Genomic DNA, 23,477 nt, shown 5'->3' on the forward strand with positions numbered 1-23,477 from the left:
GATACAGGAATGAAAAAACCTGAGCCTCTCCTAGACTCAGAAGACAACTGATGTAAGACAGACGGAGACCTCCAAGGGCAAAGGGCAATGGACCCACAACTGTTGAAAGGAGGGGAGCACCTTCTTGCAGAACTGACACAGACAGAAAGGGTCCCTAGCGCTGGCACCCTGGTTTGGACTTCTGGTTCCCTGAATGGGCCCTGTTTTCTTCAGACCTGGGTCTGTTCAGGAGCAGCCGTGAAGCACCACATTGGGTCATCAATGGCAGACACACTGGGACTGGAGTCGCAGCTGAAGCTCAGAGGACCTGAAAAGTTCTGCAAAGGAGGCCATTACCTGACTTATCTTCTCAACCAGTTTGATTTTTCTCCCACATTCTGCACCACCCCTCCCTTTCCAGCCTACTTGGTACCTTTAAGAATGCGCATTTCATAGTTGCTATGAAGAAAAGTCAATCAACATAGGAGAACCCAAACTAAAACGACCAAAGAAACTCTTCTACAATCCACTGGCATGATGAATGCACGGTCCTCATTAATCTATTTAAACAGTGAATTGTATGACATGTGAAATTTTATATTAACAAAATTAGTAAAAAACAAATTTGATAAAAAGTATGTCAGCATCGGAGGGTGAATTAGAAGAAAAGAAAGAGGCTGCGTTTGTACCAAGAACATTCACATGAATGGCAAAGAAAGTTTCCATTAAGCCTAAGAGAAATTAGAGGTTATGTGGATATTCTTTTATAAGATCAATCAAAGGTTTGGGGGGGATTTTGACAAGAACAACCATAGCACACTATCAAATGCTTCCAGATCACACTGTAATGTTGTATTAGTCTAGGTACTTTGGAGAAACAAATCCACAGCAACTCATGTATAAGAGAGAGTTTTATGTAAAGAAAATGTGCATCACAAAAACATCCCAACCCAATGCTGCCCAAGCCCACAAGTCCAACATTAACCCATTAACCCAACACCAGTCCACAAAGTCCTCCACCTCACAAAACAGAGGCAATGATGCCGAATGCAGGAGGAAAGCTGAGTCAGTGAACGAACAAGCATCTCAGCACTAGCAGGGGTCTCCACACGGCTGCTCCAGCACCCAGGGCTGCATCGGGATAGGTCCATGTAGCTTCTCCTTGGGGATGTCTTGTAGGAAGTCAATCTTGCAAGCTGAAGCAGGGAACTGCTAAGGCAGCTGCACCCGGTGCAACCATCACAAAACAAGAGACCCGAGAACTAGAAAGGCGAGACTCACCACCCATTTATCCCTCCGCCTTTCAATTAGTCCCACATGTGATTATCGGCCAGGCTGGCACAATTAACTAACTCAAGTGTTTTCCTAATTTATTCTTAAATGCATATAGGTTAATGACAAGTTAGAGTCAATGCATATATTCATGTCTGATTTTATATAAAGTTGTCAAACAAAACAAGACCCATCTCATTTGCAACTCATAGAGAGCCTACAAGACAGAGAAGAATTGCTCCACCACTACTAGCTTTCAGTTACCACTGCACTGCTTAAACCACTTGGCCACCTAGCTTTCTTTAACTCAATAAAATCAAATATTAGAACGTCCAACTGGAACGCCCAAATGCCAACTATTCTTCCTTATAGGAAAATGTTCTCAATAGGAGTCTAATTTTAGTTGAATGACAGCCTAATGATCAATAATTGATAAATAAAACCAGGAAACATCTAATCAACCCAAGGGCTCTCAAAAAAAATGACTACAATCAACTAGAATAGATTGATTGAGATATAATAAACACATTCTGAAGGTTATCAATTTAAACTCTATGATTCAGTGATGTCTAGATTATTTATGGACCCATCACTAGTGTGGGCTTTCAGAATATCATCACCATGAGACCCCAAAGAGCCAAGCATCCGCTGCTAGTCACTTTCCTCTAGGTTACACCAGGTGTAAAGACTTCATTTCTCTTTATTGCCAAAGGTCACTTCATCACATAGATGGTCAATACTATTTAAAGGCCACACCTTTGTTGGTGTTTGCCATAGGGTTTTGCTAGTCATTTTCGAGATCTAGAACTACTTCTGTCAGGGATTAATAGCTTTCGTCTGTTCCTTGAGTCTCTCTTGACTATGTTTTTTTTTGGGGGGGTCAATTTAAAAGGAGTTCTATTATCATTCCATGGCCACAAAAAAAGTAGTTATTGCTCTAGGCCATTGTAAGCCCAATGATACCAAGCTTTCTTGGAATATTAATCTGTTTTGATTAATATTTTTTACATTCGACTACATATTCACTTCTATATGTGCTCTACAACACAGGCTCAGAGAATTCCTCTACAAGTTACAAAAGCAGTGTTAGTCTACCTTATTGTATCACTCATTCATATGTTCATATTCACGCAAATGTAAATGATGAAAAAATACTATATTTCTTTCACAAATGTCAGTGGTGTGCCCATGTATGCGTGTGAGCATGAGTGAATGAGTGAGTGAGAGAAAGAGAGAGAGAGCTTACCATAAGCAAATAAGGGCAGGAATACTAAAAAAGTCAGTAGGTCTGTACTTCCATCCCACCAGCCAGGCTGTCGGAGAAAAGACTTGGCTCTCTGCTTTCATGAAGATTTCCATCTAGGAAACTCCATCTCTGGGGTGGGGGTTTTGGCTCTGCCCCCTGGTCACTGAGAGTCAGAATGGACTCATGACACACAACAATATTATTAGTGACGTAGCTCTCTTACCTAGTACATTTCATGATTTTTACATCTGGTAATAAACGTAGTGAAATAATAGGACAATAGAACAATTCTATTTTTAGATTCCAAAAGATTTCAACATTTTTTCCATTTTCAACAGCAAGATAGAAATCTAAAGTTATCATTTGGACAACCTTACCTGAGGGATTTGCTGGAGTATCTTTCTCCAGAAAAAATAAAAAAGGAGGGGGTGGCATGATGGAAAATTCTGAAATATATTTATTTTAAGCAGTCTTTTCAGATCCTCATTTCATCTGATTGTGTCTTAAAAAGGAAGGCAACTTCAAGAGAACGCCCCCCTCACCCCCACCCCTCCACTGGTCTGTCTTTGTTCCTTACGTCTTCTCAAGATTTTTAAAAGGTAGAATGTACGCTAATGATACTGAAATACCGCATCAGCTTTTAACAGAAGATCCAATACTGCAGTGCAGCTATTTTATAGCCCACGACGTATGGTTTCCAGTGGAATATCCCATTAACCTTAGAGTGCAATGATATCATTTTAATTATACAAATTGAAACAGCAATGTAGGATACCCATATCATGTAAAAATAGATTTACTTTATGTGAAAGTGTCTAAACTATCTTTCACGATGAAGCAATAAATTTGCTTTAGATGGCAAACCTGCCTGTAAATTTAATTACTGGTAATTTTATTTTCCCCCACGGTTTAACCTCTCTCTTATTCTGACCGGAAATACTATAAATCTGTTGTAACACAGACAACTTGGGGAAGTACTGGGGGAGGGGGGGACAGCAGGGAATGATACATGAGCATTTCCCCAGATTTTAACTTAGAAATAAGCAGATCTATATATGTGGTTGGGAAATTATGATGCCAATCTCGAGATGTGATCACAGCTCAAATTCCTAAAATGATACCAAGTAGAGTTGGTCTAATGAAATTCTTTACTAATATATAGAATCCAAAAATATATATACTTTTATGAGACACAAGTATTTTCATTGTCCTCAGAGATCTGAATAGGTCAAGACGGATAAGAAAAATGACTTCAAGGGTTTAAATGATAGATATTTGCATGTGTTCAAGAGAGAGACTAGGTACAGGCATCATGCAAAATTGGGAGAAGTTAGTAGGTGGTGGAGAAGTGAGTTCCATTGATGTGATCTATCATTCCTTAGAATTCACTAGCCCCACGGGGGTGGGGGCACAACAAAAACAACTAAGACCCCGTGCACCAAAACAAAACACGATGGTTGCCCTCCAGCTGATTCTAACTCAAAGCAACCCTGGAGGCACAGCCAGGGGCTCCACAGGGTTTACAAAGCAGGTGACAACCACTGTACCCCCCAGAGGGATAGGGGGGTTCCAACCACCAAACTTCCAGTTAGCAGCTGAGGGATATAACCACTGCACCACCATGACTCCGTCAGCTCCCTAAAGGGGAGTCCATATTTTCTGAAGGATGAAAGAAGTCTGACTCTCCTCTTCTTCAGTTACATAAGCATGACAAGCACTAGGCCAGACAATCCCCTTTCTTCCTGAGCAGAGACAAAAGCATGCCGAGTGTTTAAGTCACTGAAACCTGGTGTGGGGGAGCCTCCTTTGGGCTCTATCCCTCAAAGTCTTTGAACAAGACTTCTGTAATCTAAGAGGAGGACTATCACCTCTGTCATAGGTTAGTGCTAGGGACAACCGCCTCTTTCTTCTTAGTAGCCTCTCTTGGTCAGAAAGCACTTCAGCATTCCAGAAAGCATACAGAACCTCCACTGGCAGGCAAGCAGATGCTTCACATGTGATGAGTTGGCTGGCAATCAAACTCGGGTCTGCTACATGGGAAGTGTGCGTTGGCGCTGAAATGCCAAGAACCCCAGTCCCCCCTAGTTGATGGTGTTCAGTTCTGTCAAGCGAGCAATAACTCAGAACGATCCTATGTACATCAGAAGAAAACACGCCCGGTCCTGTGCCGTGCGCAGAATTGTTGTCATGTTTGAGCCCGTTATTAGATCCTGTGTCATTCTTCTCATTGACAGCTTGGTTTCTTAATCCTGGCACTCTCTAAAGCAAGATGTCCTATAAAGCATCATCTCCTGTCTATGACGGGGCTCCCTGATAACAACAGCCTTGCTCCCAGTCCTTCATTCGAGCTTTACTTCCTCCCAGCACGACATGTCCCTTCACCTGGAAGTGTGCTTCAAACCCGGTGCCATTTAGTCAATGCTGACTCAGAGTAACTCTCCATGGGAGTTGAAAGCTTTATCTTTCTCCCGAGGTTGAAGACTGCTGACCTGTGGCTAGCAGCCCCATGCGCAACCCACTATGCCATGAGGCTTCCCCAGAAGGTCCTGGTGTTTGAAGGGTTCTTAGCCCACAACATTACTCCCAGGCGTGACTGCTTCTCCCTGAATCATGGCCCAGGTTTCACATGCATATGTGACAAATGAAAACACCACGGCTTGTGTTAAGTACGCCTTAATCCTCAAGTGATATCTTGGCTCTTTAATAATGTAAAGAGGTCTGGGGCAGCAAATGTGCCCAAAGCAATGCTCGATTTCTGGGCTGATGCTGCCATGAGGATTGGTTTTAGATCCACGTGAAATGAAATCATTGAGGATTTCAATATTTTATCTGTTTATTATGAAGTTGTCTATTGGTTTAGTTGCGAGGGTTTTTGTTTTCTTTGAGTTGTAGTTCATACTGAAGGTTGTATTGTGGGTTTTCAGCTTCATCAGCATGTGCTTCAAACCTGCTTGGCTTCCAGCAAGCAAGGCTGCACCATGTCACTTTGTTGTACTGCGATGTCTTACATGTTGCTTGGAGGCTGGAAGCTATGCCACCAGTATTTGAAATACCAACTGGGTCACCATCCAGTGGGGACAGGTTTCAGTGGAGCTTCTGGACTACAACAGACTAGAGAGAAGGAACAGGGAGTCCAATTCTGAGGAATTGGCCACCTTATTAATAGAAGTGGAATACTTCCTGACGTAGTTCTGGAGTAGGAGGCCGATGGGTTAAAAGGGAACTGAAAATACGATTGCAGAGATACTGCCTCCTCAAAGTAATGCGCTTGATGACCTGGGTGGAGCCGAGCTTGAGGACTACTCAACCTCTTGATGGGGGACTGGACAATTGAGAAAATCCCAACCCAGCCACGTGCATCCTTTTGTATTTCTGTTTCTTTTCTTGACTAAAGAGGCCCTGTCCTCATCGGCAGTTTTATCTTCAATCTACCTCACATTAGTTATATAACTTAGAGCCAGGTTCTTCCCACAAACTCCAGCTTTCTAATTTGCAAGTGAGAGTAATATTTAGAGCACATTTCAAAAGGCTATTGGGTTGGACATATGATATGCTTAGGAAGAGCCTCACACATATTAACAACACTTAGGAAACATTACAGACTTTCACTTTAAGGTGGAAGTATATACCAAACAAACAGGAGATTAGAAGTTGTACTATCTTAGGATTGTAGCCCAAGAATCTTGTCCACCAAAGCACAATTTAGGATACAAAAGAAGTGCCTCTTTCATTGCAAAACATACCACATGTGAATTACGTTCCTGTCATTATCAATAAGCGCTCAAAGCAATCCCAATAAGTGCTGAGCTATTTTTAAAATACAATTTACATTCAGGAAATTTACATTCATCAGATAGTTTCTGAAGTACAAGGAAGGCTAAGAGGCTCCCAGCCCATATCCTGGCTTGCCATGATGCTCTGAAGGCAAACAACCACTTTCTAATTTCTGAAAGGCAATCTTAAGCTGATGTTTCCACTAAGTGTGCATACCACCCTCGATTACGCAGCCGGCAGACGTCTTGAGCGAATCATAAAGTCACATGTCCACGATATCGTGCTTCCTGAACAACAGCTCAGAGAATGAATCGTCAACCGGAAAACAGAAAGGCAACTTCTGGAGCCATATTCCAGGAGGGGTCCTGGGTCTTCACGGATGGAGAGAGTGGGAGTAGCACTGGGTCTCCATCATCCCTGCCCACCTGGTAGCAGAAAAGCCCAGTTCACGCAGAGAGTGGGTGCCCTTGCTGCACGCGCTGTCCACTTTCTTCCCAATCGCGCCATGTTTGACTGGGAGAAACAAAGAAACTTTGGTAGTGTGGAGGGAATGAGACAAGACATGGGAAATTTAAAAAATTAAAATAAAAAAAAAGATTGGAATAAGAAAGAGAGCAAAGAGAAAGATGAGGACAAAGAGAAGTAAGAGGTGACAGGAAGGGGCGGGGAATAAGGGAGGAAGTGACTCAGAGGCCAAAAGATACACCACCAAGAGGAATCACAAATGAGCAACTTGGGCAAACCAGAATCACAGCCAGATAGCGGCTGACTACTCGTTTTGCTTGGATAGTTGTACAATGGTTGGTTGGAACCGGGGTCTATTTTGGTTGTCCTAAATGTTTTACCGAAGAGTTTTGGTTCTATTGTGCCTGGTGTTGCTGTGGGTTGGTGCCAACTGGACGGCACCAAACAAACAAACAAATTGTCTCACACACCATACTCCCAAGTAATAGATGCGGTATTCTGGAAAACATGCAAGTCCGCAGTGGGTACCCTAGTCTTCCATACATGGGGAAGCTTAGCAGGAGTAGAAACCGTGCTCTGGGCATTAACTCTGTAATCTCCTGGAAGGCGATACGGTGGCTGTTGCTTTATGTTTTGTTTTGCTTTTTTGGAGGGGCTGGCCGAGATGGCGCAGCAGCCAGGAAAGAAACAAGCACCATGCCCAGGAAAAGAAGCCTATAATGATGCAGTCAGTTAGTCAATGCTGACTCAGATCAACCCAATGGAACAGGGCGAAGCTGTCCTGTGGGCTTCTGAGACTCTAACTCCTCTTGGGAATAGGAAGTCTCATCATTCTCTGCTGGAGTGGCTGGTGGTTTTGAACTACTGACCTTGTGGTTAGAACCCCAAGGCATAACCCAAGGAGTTTTAAAAAATCCCAGCTGGACTAATTCTGAATTTGGAAAGAAGTTAAAAGTTTACTTCAGAAGAAAGTACAAATTCATCTAACATGCACATTTAACAAAACGCACACATCCATCCACTTTGTAGAATTGCTTCTTCCTATTACAGCAGAAAGGGTTTTGCCACCAGAACCTCCCATCAATTCTACTTGGACCACGTCACTTTAAGCAATTTCAATAAGACAGAATTTGCTTTCAAATTTCCTTCTGCCACTCAAATGCTGTGTGTTCTTGCCAGCTGTCAATGGGCATTTGAGCTCACAGCATTTCATGGAACCTCTTCTAATAATGCACGTCACAGCATTTCGCAGTCTAGGTTGATGGAAAACTGTAGCCAGCACTATCAAACCCTTCCATTTGCTTAATACTCTCTTTAGCTGCCAACAAATACACCCAGACACGATTTTGCTGTGCAAGTCAATCTCCTGTCCACCAAATCAATTCGGAACAACTGTTGCAAAAATGCACTTAAATCAATTTGCTACGAAGGTACAGAATAAAATTACATAGCCACAAACTATATTTAGCTATTTTAGACAGTAGCCCAGCGTATTCAGGCTCTAGCTCTCAGGGAATTTGTATAGTCTTCAGCCTCCGCCTATCTTTGTGAGAAACATGCATTGATGAAATCCTTCCACTACATGCATGCCACTTACATGTTGTGTTAGCAGAGGGCAAAGTGTACACAGTGTGAGCAGTTTTCATTTCACTAGATCTCTGGAAATGCTACACCCTTTTAACCAAGCGATGCGTGGCCTTTTCTGACTTGAACAGAGGGACCCCTGCCAGGACAGCAGTGTCTGAAATGACAGAGGAGAAAGCAAAACAGAGACACTCAGTGGATTCCTTCCGAGGACATCACGGTCTTAAGACAGAGACAATGTGTGGCGTTTTTGTTTCTCTCTCAGAGAGAAGCCAGCGTGCTCAGTTCAATGAGCAGGATGGAAGGGACAGCTGGTGGGCATCCATTAGGACCCTGAAGTGTGATACCACCAACGACCACCGAGGGCAGCACAAGTGGAACTCTGGGGAACCAGGACTGGAGATTCTGGCTAGGTAACTGACAATTCAATAGAAAATGCTTTACTGTCAGGAAAGTTTAAAATCATACAAATGCACATACACACATCTACAAGCCTGAGCCCTGGTAGTGTAATGGGTTACGCATTGGGTTGTTACCCCCAAGGTCAGGAGTTTGAAACCACCAACCACTCAGAGGGAGAAAAAGGAGGCTGTCTACTCCCGTCAAGATTCATAGTCTTGGAAAGCCAGAGAGGTACTTCTACTCTGTCTTACCGGGTGGGGAATGAGTTGGGATCGACTAGATGGCATGGGTTTTGAGTATTCTTCCATTTGGATTCAATGTGACATGAGCCAAGAGAAGCCTCAGCCTAATATCTGACCCACAGACTTGGAAGCTGCCCTGATTTTAGACTTGTCCTCTTCTTCAACTGCGTGAACCCCTTTCTCTCTCTGTCTATGACACCCACCATGTTCAGGCTGCACACACACACACACACACACACACACACACACACACTTCACCAACTTTGCTCCCAGCCAAAGGCAGTGTGAAAAAAATAGTGTATTGACACCAGTGAATATTTTTCAAATATTTGAAAATACCCGAGTCCTTCATTCTTTGGAGAAGACAATGAATGAGAAGGAGATGGAAACAGACCGAGCCCATTGACTTTCTACGTCTCCTGGGTTACTATGTACATATGGACCTGCTAAGATCTCCAACCCACAGCATTTCCCTTTCTTTTTTGATTCATTATTTCTCTTTCCTCCAACTCATCCCTTATGAAAAATCTGCAGATTCTTCTAATATCCCTCCCAGGTTTCATCTTCCTCGGGTGTCCAATGACTGCAATAAACAAGAAACCCCAATGCGTCTCATTCATTGGCTGGGAAGAAATGGTTCCCTCTGGATTCACTTCCTGGGGTTTGTAGGGGGAAAGGAACGAGAAGCTTGTCTAATTTTGCTTTTTCTCTTCAAAGTTGTCCTTTTCACCCAAGAGAACAAAAATTCCCACCCTCCTCTTCTCTCCTGCCTTGCTCTGATCTGGCAGACATGTCTCTCTGCCTTTGCCAGTGATTTCCAACCCACTTCCCCGCTGAGTGACAGGAAGAGAGCTCCCTGCCTACTTAACTCCCTCTCTTTTTCTTTTCACATGAGGAAAAGTGTTGAGATTTGAGTAAGCCCTTTGTTATAATAAAAGTAACCTTGAGGACACTTTGGGCATGCTATCAGGAGAGATCAAGTTCCCGGAGAAGGACTTCATGCTTGGTCAAGTAGAAGGGCAGCCAAAGAAAAGAAGGGCCTCAAGGAGATGGGCTGACAAAGTGGCTGCAACAGCGGGCCCAAGCCTGGGGATAATGGTGAGGATGGCGCAGCCCCTGGCAGTGGGTCATTCCATTGTGCATAATGTCATCAGAGGTCGGAATCGACTGGATGGCCCTTAACTCACAAAAGACGCCTGTCGTCCATCAGAACAGGTCCTTGCAGAGGTCTGGTCCTATCTTCTCTCGGAGGGTGATCTCTGCTAGACCCTTCTCTTGCTGTCTGGATGACGAATCTATCAAGCTCGGTCCCGGCCTCCCAGGCTGCACTTTCTTCCCACTTGACACAGAAAATGAGTGTGCTGGAGGTGACTGCCAAGAGACTCGGGAATTTTATTGATCATTCCAGGAAGTCAAAAGCTTATGAAAAATGCGTGACTAACATGGATGGAGGTTCTGTGATGTCTGTCCAAGATGCGACCTCCCAGTCAAAGAAAGAACCCTTACGTTCTACAAGGCGCCTCCGTTCAGCAGGCCCTCAGCGGCTCTCTCCCTTCCTGATGTTTTGCCTTGTTCACAATCTGTACATGTCATGAATCACCCGCTTCTGCCTCTCACTTCCCCTCCTGTCTCTGTTCTGAGAAAATATGAACCCTAAATGAAACCAGGAGCATGCTCGCTCTCCCGGAAATGTATACGGGACTCTCTTCTGTATGATCTCATTTGATACACTGGAGAATTCGAGGGTCTGTTAGCTTTCTCCTGCATATCTTCTTTTTTGGGTGGGGCTGCCTCCCTCACTCTACAAACACACTGTAAACCCTTTCAAACCTGGTCTTAGATTTGGGCTTGTATGATTCCACAGCTGAGATGCGGACACGCAGTGCAGAGAAGCCTTTTCGCTGTGACTGTCGGCAGAAAACAATGCACATGGTCTTCTCCCCTTAATTGACACCAGGCATTTCTAAGAGCCAGGTGATTCATTTCTGACTCTAAGGGATGCCAGGTCTAAATGTTATTGAACACCATGCTGAGCTATGGAACTCCGATTCTTGACTCCCCCTGGATCCAGAGTGACTGGACACATGGGCCGTTGGTGGTGTAGTGGGGCACACAGGAGCCTTCCAGAGTGACAGGAAACCTTGGATTCCATCCCTGACCCTCTCTCCCAAACTCATTCCTTCCCTTCCACCCTTCACCATCCATCCCTTCAGACCCTAAGCTGGCTCAAACTCACTCTACATTTTAAGGTAACAGGGGCTATCCCAAATTGGTGGGTGTCTCTATCTCCAGGGGGAGAAATCTGAGCTCCAGAGGAAAAAGAGAAGATGCTCAGCTCCAGGCCAGCTGAGCTCTGTCGTCTCTGACAAGAGTTCCCCTTGCCTCTAGAGAGAGCATTCCTTAAGTGGGCAAACCACTGAGAAAACTCCCCTCTGACAACTGTCTAGGAGGAAGGGTCAGATGAATTAACCCGAAGCGAAGGAGGCTGAGGCCCATGAGGTAGGCAGGCAGCTGTTCTGCAGGGAGGGGGAGCAGCTGGTTTCTACATCTGCTGGGTAGAGAGCAGGAGAAAGGCGGGGCGGGCTCTCCTGGGCTAGGAAAGATGGCTTCTCCTCAAAGGTGAAGTCGGAAGGTTCCTTGGGCATTTTCTCTGGGGCAGGTCTTTGGAGATTTTTGCCTCACTCAGCCCACTGAACCACCTCCAGGGACGCTTGAGACCACGGTTGGAAAGTCATTTCATTTAATCTGAGATCGCAAAAGGAAGAAATGGCAGAAGGCATGTTTTAACCTCACTCTGTTGAACTTCAAAGTCATTTCTCCTTTTAGCAGGGATGCTTAGGTTTTATGAGAGCAAAGGGAATGTTGAACACTTGGAAACGCATAGAAAACCCACGGGCCTTATCCTGGAAAAGCACACACAAGCACGCCCACCCAATCGTGCACAGAATTTTAGCTGATGCCTGAGGCTCTGAACCCTAATACATTTCTGGGATAAAGTGCACCAGGCTAAAACAGTCACAGAGGGTCTGAGCCCCATTACTGGCTGAAACCCTGCAATGGTGACAACAGCTCGAAACATAACGATTGTTGAGAATGATTCAGGGTCACACAGTGTTTCATTCAGTTGTACTTGGAATCCCTACGCGTCGGTATGGACTCCACACTACCCTATGACAACAACAGCAACAATCAAGGGCAAGGGCACCTAAACAATGTGTCTTCTGATTCCTTGTAAACTCCCTTTGAAAGTGTTCCATAGTAAGCAGGAGGAAGCCTGGTGGGGTACAGGGTTATATGATATGTATTGGGCTGTGAATCACAAGGTCAGTGGTTTAAAGCCACTAGCTGCTCCAGGAGAGACAGATGAGATTTTCCACTGCCTTAAACAGTTACAGTCTCAGGAACCCACAGTGGCTATTCGACTGGGTCCTATGCCACCCCACTGCTATGAATTGGGATTGACTCGATAGCACTGAGTTTGTTTCTTTGAATTTATAATATGCCATGGTGGCGCAGTAGGTTATACATTGATCTGCTCACCACGGAGTCAGCGGTTCAAACACAACAGATGTTACTTGGGAGAAAATTGAGGCTGTGTACTCCTGTAAACATTTCATCTCAGAAACCCACAGGGACAGTTCTACTTCGTCCGATAGGGTTGCTGTGAGTTTTTGACATAATAAGCCTAAGTGACCCCTGATGGCACAGTGGTTCAAGTGCTTGTCTGCTAACAGAAAGGGTAGCTATTTAAGCCCATCAATGGCTAGGCAGGAAAAAGATGTAGCCACCTGGCTCCACACTGATTGCCATCCTTAACAATCTTACGGAGCCGGCTACCTTGTCCCGGAGGGTCAGTGCAAGTCAGCATTGCCTTATCGACACTGGGTTTGGCTTGGTTATGATTTTATTTATGGAAAAGACATTTAATCATAAAACATGCTTTTAAGGTATCTGAAAGGGGCCTGAATGAATAATAAAAAGAAATAGGAAATCCTTTAAAAATGTAGTGAGCAGTTATGAAATATCTCTTTTTAAGATGGCACATTAATACACAACCCAGATTCAGGAAATTGTAGCCTTCAAGCACAGCGAACTGCTGATGCAGAAACCAATTTATCATTTTAATAGCAGATCATTTAATACCAGGGTGGGTACAGAGAGCCCTGCATGAATGACCAGGTGTGGGAGGGGGTGGTGAGAGAGACAGTGAAGTTGGTAGCTGCCCAGGACTGGCCAGTGTTCACCAGAGTCCTACTGAAGCAGCCTCACGGCCGCTAGGCTGAATGCAATACGCATTTGTTGTTGTTGTTGTTACGTGCGATCGAAGGAGCTCCAACTCGGAGCAATCCTAAGAACAACAAAAGAGAACAAGGCCCTGTCCTGTGCCATGCCCCCAACCCTTGCTATCTTTGAGACCACTGTTGCAGCCACTGTGTCAATCCAACTCATTGAGGGTCTTCCTTTTTGTTCATTCACTGACTCTACCTTACCAAGCATGATGGTCTTATCTTCTCCAGGGGCTGGTCCAAAATACAGGAGATGAAGTCTCGCCATCCTTGTTTCTAAGGAGCATTCGCGATGTACCACTCAAGCACGTGTGTGTGTGTTCTTCTTGGGGTCCCTGCTATATGAAAATGCAACCATTCTTTGGCTTTACTTACATCATCATCCAGCTTTTACCTCTAAATGGAGTGACTGAAAAGACCCTGGCTTAGTCCTCAAAGTGACATCCCTGCTTCTTAGCATTTGCCAAAGGCTTCTGCAGCAGATCTGCCTGGGGCAATAATCCCTTGCCTGATGGGGGAGGTGGGTGGTGGTGGTGTTGGGGGGCACGAAGATGCCTGGACTATGGATCTGAGCAAAGGAAATCCTTGAACTCCCCGATGCTCTCCTTTTATTATAAGGTTACAATTGGAGCAATTGTGAGAATATGCTTCCTCTTCTCTCTGTTGAGGTGGAATTCATCCTGAAGACATTTAAAAGTCATTTATTTTGAGTCTAAATAATGAGGCAAATCTACTGCGAATCCAAAGAACGTACACGCAGGACAGCGACGCTATCAACTGAGATTCAAGGTGATCCCTCGTGTGTCAGAGTGGGATGGTGCTCACACTGGGTTGTCCAGGCCACACTTTGTACAAGTCCCTTGCCAGGTCTTCCTTGGGTAGACTTGGGACATTCTAACTTTCAGTTAGCAGTCAGGCACCGTAATGATCTGCACCTGAGACTTCTAGGACACCTAAACAGGGTCCGAGTCAGTTTCCAGGACTGTCACAGGGACCTTGTGCTCGAGAGGGGAAAAGCATAGGTCAGTGGCCATGCGGCATTCGAGGAAGTTCATGGAGGAGGGGGCACTGGCAATTCAGCAGTGCTTGGGTATGGCCGAGACCGAGGTGTGGAATCGAGAGACTGGGAGACTGAGAGACGTTAAAGAATGAAGCTCTTAAAATGGCTATCACACATCTAGGACTATGTTCTTAAAAGACCATTGTAAAAATGACAACAACATTCACAAACATTTATTACATTCATATAGTACCGAGTTATTTACTATTCAATAATGCTCATGAAAAAAGAAATATTGTGAAAGTGGTCACAATTTTTCTCGATTTTGCAGCTGATCAACTCAGCCTAGTCACAGACTTGGTGGCATATCGTGGGTCATGTGTTGGGGTGCTAACTGTGAGATTCGTGGTTCCAAACCCCCAGCCGGAGTTATCTGCTCCCTTCAAGAGTCATCATCTCATTAACCCCCCGGAACAGTTCCACCCTGTCCTATCGGGTCGCCGTGAGTCAGAATTGACTAGATGGCAGTGAGTTTGTTTGAGTCGCAGGTCACACCAGGCTTCTAGCACAGTTGTACCTGCCTCCAAAGCACGGGTCAAAGGAAGTTCACTTACTAGCACCCCTATCAAGGGGCCCTGCTGGCCTAATGACTTAAGCACCAACCCACCAGCCTAGCTGCAGGAGAAAGATGGGTTTTTCTGCTCCCATGAAGATCCCTAGTCTCAGGACCCAAGCACCCAAAGGGGCAGTCCTACTTTTCCTCGGAGTTGGAATTGACTCAGTGGCAGTCAGTTTGGTTTGGTTTGGTTTGGTTTGGTCTGGTTTGGTTTGCCACCTTAACGAAACCTACGAGGGAGTTGCCTTTTTTCCCCCTTTTTCTGTTTTTGGTCAAAGGCAAAATTTAGGTAAAACAGGAGCATAAAAAGCAAGTACCATTACAGTACATTTATGTTTTACCTTCAGCTGGGTCCCTATGCCTCCCGCTTACTTGGGCCTTTTTTGACACAAGGGCTGGTCCATCTCTTCCAGGTACCCCTCCCTGTGCCTACTGGTGTGATTGCTGTGATGTGCCACTGAGGGAATTCCGACGCAGAGCGACAGAGATCGTCCAGAGGGCCTTCTGGCTGGATATCTTTAGGGAAGCAGTTTCCCAGGACTTTTCCTTGTGGAGTAGCTGGTGAGTCTGAACTGCCCACTTCCAGGATGACCACCCAGCATGCACCATGTCACCACCAAGTCTTCCCTCCCTGCTCAGCCTTTCTAAATTAGGAAATTAAGTCTATCTCCTAATTCGCCGAGAACACAGAGAGTCTCTCGGAAAAACTTCCATTTCACATTGGCAAATGTATCAACATCCACAGCAACCCTTGCCTGACCCCTGCTCCTTGTCACCAGGGCAATGCCGTCCCAACACCACAGATTTCCTCTAGTAGATGCTGACTCATTGCATGGTGTGTCAAATTCATTCTGAAGCAGGGTGACCTTGTGGAACAGAGTAGCAATGTCTTGCAAGGTTTTCAAGGCCCTAATCTTTATGGAAGCAGATCACCAAGTCGGTGGTTTGGGGGTTGAATGACCCTTTCACAGGGGTCGCCTGAGACCATCGGAAAACAAATCTTTCTGATGGTCTTAGGAACTGAGACAGGGCTCCTCTATCTGTCTCCAGGCGGGCCCGCCCACATGCAGATATGCCCACATACGAGCACCCGGCGTAAAGACTATTACCCCTGCTACACCATGCTTCAAGACAAACTTCATTTATTTGTCATTAGAAATAAATATTCCACAATATATAATTACATATTGTTTTGTGATTCATCACTATGCTTTAATGATGTTCAATCTGTAACAATGAAAATACATCCTGCCTATCAGACATTTACATGATGATTCATAACAGTAGCAAAGTTACAGTTATGAAGTAGCAACGACAATAATGTTATGGTTAGGGGTCACCACAACAAGAGGAACTGTATGAAAGGGTCACCACTTAGGAAGGTTGAGAACCACTGTCCTAGGGCATGACCTCTAGTTAATAGCAGGGAATTCATTCATTGTGTCTCCACGACTCTTAACAACTCAACTGCCAAGGAGTCGATCCTGACTCATAGCCACCCTGTATGGCAGAGCAGAACTGCCCCTGTGAATATGTGGGGCTGTAGGTCTTGACAGGAGTAGAAAACCCCATCTTGCTCACAAGAAGCAGCTAGTGGCGTTGAACTGCCGAGATCTTGCAGTGAACAGCCCAACAAGTACCCACGACATGACCAGGGCTCCTCTACCCAAGGCGCTTATATGTGCTACATGCACTTTCCATTTCTCCTTCTCAGTCCAATGGCACTTTCCCCAGAAACCAATGGCTTCTTCAGGCCAGCATCTGTACTTTTCACCTTGAATCTGGCTCTGCCTCCTGGTTCTTACCTTGTCAAACAGTGCTGCAGCTCCATCTCACAGCTTGTTCTTCTTTTCCAAGGAAGCCATTAGGTAATGACCCTCTAAGCACTATTCAGGAACCCTGGTCATGTAGTGGTTATACATGTTGGACCATGATCCTCCTGGTAGGTAGTTCAAAACCACCAGTAGCTCCTTGTTCATAAACAGTCTAGGAAACCCACAAGTGGGGGAGGGCGTCGTTATGAGTCAGCATCAACTCAGTGTTTGTAAGTAGAGGCGCTCTAAGTTACCTCATCTCTTTCAAAGCTTCACTTATTTCCCAATATTCCTGGTAACTCCTAGACTATCTATCGACAGTATTGCATATTGCTGGAGGACACCAAGTAAATGCTCAAGAACTATGGGTTAATCATGGTTACAAAATCACTCGTGGGTTAGTTCCAAATGACATCTTTTGTCCAGTTTAGCTTTCTGCCTATTCTCTCTGAATGGCAGAAGGCTTGATATTTCAATCTTGGGTCCATAAATGGGCAGTGAATGAATAAACACTACAGACACCTCCCTTGAGCTTTACATTTTCTGCTTGGACCCAAACGCATTTAAGCTTCATGAGAAAATGTATCATCCCCTTGTCTTGTCCCTGAAAACATTCATCCTGAGTACCTTTAGTAGCAGGTTCTGTCCTCAACATGGGGAAAATAATAATAATAAGTCAGTTTTAAAAAAGGTAGTTCTCGCTCTCATATGGACAGAAATCAAATCCAACTTGTTTGTGTCTGCATGCAGAAAATGCAGGTCTGTATTTCTGTAGCCCTTTTAGAAGAGCCCACAGCGAACGCAGCGTGTCCTACCCAACACTTCATCTTTTAATGGAAAGACTTTCTAGTTACTGAAGCGGGGTGTGTGCATGCCCAAATAATGCGAGCAGGGGATGCTGAAAATGTCACTGCGTCCCCTGATATATTTCTCTAAAGAACGCAGAGGCTTCTCAGGCATGATGTGACCTATGAAAACAAAAATTCTATTCCATTCTACAATCTTTTTTTGTACGACTTATTCTAGTCCCTTATAAGCTACTGGAGCAAAGACAAATAGCCCTTTCCAATTTGACTGTGCTATTAGCAACATTGTCACCAGCCTTTATTTCCCTTCCTGCATCTCTCATCTGATGCAGGGCCTCAATCCATCACCTATCTAAGCACTCCCTCCCTGAAAATAAATTATGAGGAGGGAAAACTGGCTAGTATTTTAATCGAAGGGGCTGATCTAGGGAGGGAGTTAGCTGACCAATCTGCAAGGCCTCCTCACTCTTGGGCTTTGACCTCAAAATAGAACACAGTGAAGACACAAAGACTCGGCTGCCAGTCAATGCCCTCTCCACATCACCTGCTATAGTACTAGCCAAGCGATGTCCTAAGACACAGATGCGGCCCTCACTCATAGATTGCCAGGCTCTCGAAGTCCTCAAAGTGTGGCATGAGTTCTGTCTTTCAATTACACACCACACCCTCGTCCATGCACCAGGCCTTAGGAAACGAGTCCCCGCTTTCTACACTCTCCACCTTCGTCCATTTGGTTTGTTTTCTTGGAACTACTACCCCGTGTGTCTGCTCTACTTCACACCCACTTCATTTTCCACTGATGAGACATCAGGCTAGTGGCCTCGAGGTTGGCGGTTCAAGCCCACCAGCAGCGCTTTGGAAGAAAGATGAGTTTAGATTTCTATTTTCAACAACCCTAAGGTGCAGATCTACGCTGTCATTTAGGGTCACTGCAAGTTGGAACCAACTCAACAGCAGCCGGTTTTAAGATCTATTAGCCCATTAAGTCTTGACTCAAACCAGTTAGACTTCTCACGTTTTTCTCCTCCACCTCCGACTAAAACATTTGTAATTTGTTTTCCCTATTCTCAGATGGAAGTGTATTCACTCCTTGATTAGATTGTTTGCTTTCTTGTCATAATATTATATTAAAATGCTTTTTTAAAATAAAGAAATGTGTGGACTAGTTTGTTTTTTAGCTTCAGCATTAAGCCTAAGATATAGTAATTACTCAGAGAATATTTTTCCTCAGTAATTTATTTTCTGGTATTTATAGCATGGAAATAAAATGGTTAAAAACAACAGCTATGGGTTATTGTATAATAAAGGGGATGTTTGATGGTCTGTGAGTACTCTTAGAGGAGTTAGGGTAGACTTTTGAAACATTTCTCTGGATGTTGGATGGGATTCTCTTCCAAGAATATCCCAAGGGTCCTAACATCCTTCAATTGAAAAGGTAGAAAACTTAGGGAGAGAAAGGGTGCCAAGAGCTTGTAGGAGACAGAGGTAGAAGGAGGACGTGGGAGGAAAGATGGAGGCAGAGAGGGAGGCAAAGCGAAGGAGGAAGAAAAAGGAGAAGGAACGGAGAGAAAGGTTTGGAGGAAGGAAGGAAGAGAAGGGCAGTGGGAAGAGAGAAGGAGGAAGGATGTGAGAGTTTACAGGACCATGATCCCCAGCTACCCTCAGGCCTCTGGTTTTGTAGCCAACATGTATTGAAAGCCGCCAGCAAGCTGGCCTGTATACTTTATTGACTGTATAAAAGTGTGTGCACAGAGCCTATTAAGAAAAGAGATGGAACATTCTCTGAAAATGGTACAAGAAACAGGATGCAAGGAAATGGGTACTTTTTAATGGGCACCAAGGACACGAGGAAAAATACATCAATAAAGGAAGGCATCCATAACAACGATGCAGCATCTGGAAAATTGAAAGGAGATCTAAGCTAGACCGGGACACAGCCCAAACGCATACTGTCTACTGGTCAGCCAATGAGCTGTGGCGGAAAAGATGAATGGGTTCAGCTGCTAACTGAACCATAAGTGGCTCAAATCCGCCGGCAGTTCCCAGAAGCTCTGGTGGTTTTGCACCTGTAAATATGACAGACAGCCAAGGAAACTCGGTGGGTCCATTCTACTCTGTCATAAGGATCTTGCTGAGTGGAAATTAACTGAATGCTATACCACCACCACCACTAGTTAGCAGTTGGCTGCTTATGAAGATCATTCTTTTCCTATGCTCGCTTGGAGTACATTCGCTTTGGTCTTGATCAAAATAATTCCATTACTTCCATGTCTGACGGTTGGTTGGGGGTGGTTACACGTTGGACTGCAGGGTCATCAGTTCAAAACCCCCAGGGACTCCAATGGAGTAAGACAGGGCTTTCTACTCCAGTTAGTCTCAGAAACTCACAGGGACAGTCTGCCCTGTCCAACATGGTGGCTGTGAGTTAATATCAAGCAGTGAGTTGCAAAATGAAATTGAAAAGGCAGCGCTACATACGAGTTGGAGGGAAAAAGTGTGGGAAAGCCGCACTATTTTAGAAAAGCCCGTTTCTGTCTGTGCCTGTGGATTTCTTTCGCTGATGAACCGCTAAAGCCGATAGTCTTTCCACTTGCAGCGATTCCACGATCATTAAATGTTGAAATCATTATTAATTGAAAATGGATAAGAAAGCTTCCTTGCTATTGACATACCTAACACTTCACATATGAAACCAATCTACACTCCACTGGGCCACAAAAGAAACACAGAACTAAACATCCACAAGTGATTCTGCACTGACCCAAGATAAAGACCCACTTCAAACTCGGGCAGGATTCAATCAAGAGGAAACTCATTAAGCAAATGAGACCACTGTAGCAGCGTCCAGGGCCCCCGCTCCATCTTACTCTCTGTGTGGCTTTTCGACAGCCCTGATTTCAGCATCTCTGTTGGCCGGCATGCCTCTGCTGAAGTTCATAATCGACTCTGCTATTTACAGACCTGGAGCAGTCAACATCTGTAGTGAGGCTCCTGGAGTTGATTTAAAGTCTGCAACATAAGCATGCCCAATCCTAATGGCTCACATGATGACACATCTTCCTTGGGAGACTGACACAGGGTTCCCTGTGTGACTGGTAATAAGGCATGGTAATGCCAGGCCCAGATGCAGTCTCAGTTCCAGGGAGATCGACCTCATGATGGATGGGTATATGCCAATCAGACTAACATTTGTATCTGGAAACTTGACAGTATATTCCACACAGTATTTTCCTGTTTCCTTTTTAAATTTTTTTTTATTTCGCCCACTACATTTCCTGAAGTGTATCAAGATGTTCTGCCAGAATGACAAACACATGATCCCAGTTATTGGTATGGAAAGATATGGCAGACTGCTTCCCCAAGCAAAATTTTATATTGGGGACTTTTAACAATTAATTGCACTTCTGGCAAACCCACTGAAAATTAAATTAACTGGTGGAACTATTTCATTAGAAGGCCTTGGCAAAATCAACCAAGTAGATGGAAAGCGGGATATAATTAAAAATGGCAGGTGAGCTGCTTTCTGGGTAATTTTCAGTTACAAGCATTTACTTTATGATGCCTTTATCTCCTGCCCCGGAGCAATTGTCTCAGGGCCAGAGGCTGAGCCCAGCCCATCTCTTGTTCCTGACACACTCCGGAGCACCACGGGGAAGCACCACGGAGGAGCACCACGGAGGAGCACCACGGAGGAAGACACAGACGTTCTGCCCTCGTGTCCGTGCTGACACATAGCAACCCACACACCTGTGGGTGTGCGAGACTGTAACTCTTTATGGGAGAAGAGAGCTGCAGCTTTCTCACACAGCATAGAAGGTAGTCCGTGAGTATCATTATATCCGTGTGTGGGAGGGCTTACACACTGGGCTGCTCACAGCAAGGTCAAAGGTTGGATCCCCCAGCTGCTCTGTGGGAAAAAGAGAACTTTATAGTGCCATGAAGACTGCCAGCCTTGGAAACCCACAGGGGCAGTCCTACCCAGTACTTTAGGGTTGCCAGGAGTCAGAATCCACTTGTTGGCAGTGAACTTAGGGATGCACTGTTCGTACACTGTGAACTCTGGAATCCAAATGTGCCTAGTGGCCCCACTACTAATGACTGGCTTAGAGCAAGTCACTTAATCTCTATGGAAACCACACGGTTGTATGCACGGTTCCTGAAACGTGATCCCCAAACCAAATCAAGCCCACTCATAAGGACACATCGCGATGCGACAGTACTGCGGAGAATAGCTGCGGACAAAGGCTGGCAATCTTCACTGAAGCCAACTGCCTCATCCATCACCCACAGAGCAGCTGATGGGTTTGAACTCCACTCCGCCCAACGCTGAACTCACTGCTCCCCCAGAACTCCTGGAACCATGATAAGCACTTAGTCAGAGTAAGGCTTGAGAATAACAGAGACAATAACAATTCACTCCCCGTTTTTAAAAGCACTCATTGGGCCTTTTGCCAGTGACCCACTGCACCTTCATAAAGGGCAGATTAAAAAGAATCACTTTTGGGAGAAGCGGCAACATCTCTCTGGTTCCGCTTCCATCAGTGTTGTGACGACAGTACCCACTTTGGGGACTAAAACCAGAGTGGGATCTGGGTGGAGAGTTTTTCAGCTGGGTGTGGGTGGAAAAAAATAGCCATGGGGGAAATGTCCTGGTTATAAGTGGCCTATAGCGATCCCACAACTTCAAAGTGGAATAAATAATAAAGCTGACTGTCATGTCCAAAAAAAAAATAATGCACTCATCATATATTTACTAAGCACTTTGTCCCCCTTTCTTTTCCTTTGTTGAGGGGCTGAGTGCAGTAGGAATCAGATCGACTGGGGGGCTGTGAGGAATTTTGATCCTAAGTGTTGCTCTAGTTCTGGGGACCTATGTGTTAGCAAGACCTGCCCTTACAGACCTTACATTCAAGTGAGACCAGACGGACACCAGCAAATAAGCAAAAGTATAAAGCCAGGAGGAGGAGAAAGAAGGATGAGGCTACGGGACCACATGTTTTGAAAGAGTGACACCCTGGAAAACATCTTGGGGGAGAAAAGACGCAGAAACGGCAGGAAGGTGGCAGCATTCCCACGGCTCATTAGGAAAAGAAGATGCCGGACAGAGGAAAAAGAAGGGCAGAGCAAGCAGAAAAGGGTAGACAGAGATGACTTCAGACAGGAAGTGAGTGAGGCCAGAGGCAGGGGGAGCCCAGATGCAGTCAGAATTTGTGATGGAGCAAGTAGGATGCTTGGGGTCATGGTAAGGTTTCTGGGCAGAGAGAGGTGCGTGGTCTAACATACATTTTATGTTAAAAAAGATTAAGAGCTCTGGCTCTTCCTTGAAAAACAATCAGAAGGCAGATCCAACCAAAGCATAAATACCAGAAAGGAAGTTACTCCAATAACCCCAGGTCAGAGCTGTAGGCAGTCTGGACCAAGCAGTTGGGATGCTGAGAAACGCTAGGATTCTGGCTATATTTTGAAAGGAGGGGAAACTGGATTTGCTATAGAGCTGAATATGGAGTATGGGATAGAGAAACTGTAACTAACTCCTATTCTTTGATTTGAGCAAGGAAAAGGACAAGATGGGGATAAGGAGTAGAGAAAATATTCAGGAGAAACCTGCTTTGGAGGCAAGACCAGATGCGTGTCGTGTTTTGGACATATTACATGTAGACACTCAGGATCACACTCAGATGGGCAGGGAGGACAGGTAAGTGGGGAGGAGTCTGGATTCTGAAGAGGAGGTCCCGGTTGGAAATATTTAAAGCCAAGAACTGCATGAGTTCACCAAGTCAATCAGAGAAACATGCTCGCACATACGAAGCAATTATCACATCCCAAAGAGCCTTGGTGGCCACATGGATAATGAATTGGGCTACTAAGTGCGAGGTTAAAAACCCACCAGCCGATCCACTGGGGAAAAGATGAGGCTGTCTGCTCCTGTAAGGATTTCCAGTCTAGGAAACCCCAAACGGGGTAGTTCTGCTTGATCCTTTAAGGTCCTTA

General features: G+C 45.0%; 1 protein-coding gene and 1 non-coding gene across 2 annotated transcripts in view; one reads left to right on the top strand and one right to left on the bottom strand.

The window, feature by feature from the left end:
* Window positions 1-23,477, bottom strand: part of SLIT2 (slit guidance ligand 2) — a 407,728-nt gene that overhangs the window by 180,066 nt on the left and 204,185 nt on the right. The gene's annotated exons all lie outside the window — the stretch shown is intronic.
* Window positions 21,905-22,041, top strand: LOC115873475. The gene has a single exon (XR_004048456.1). It is a non-coding gene; the product is annotated as a small nucleolar RNA SNORA21 (small nucleolar RNA).

This window comes from Echinops telfairi, unplaced genomic scaffold (assembly GCF_000313985.2).
Source record: "Echinops telfairi isolate 266 unplaced genomic scaffold, ASM31398v2 ScPeMD7_7468;HRSCAF=8506_1, whole genome shotgun sequence".
NCBI lineage: Eukaryota > Metazoa > Chordata > Mammalia > Afrosoricida > Tenrecidae > Echinops > Echinops telfairi.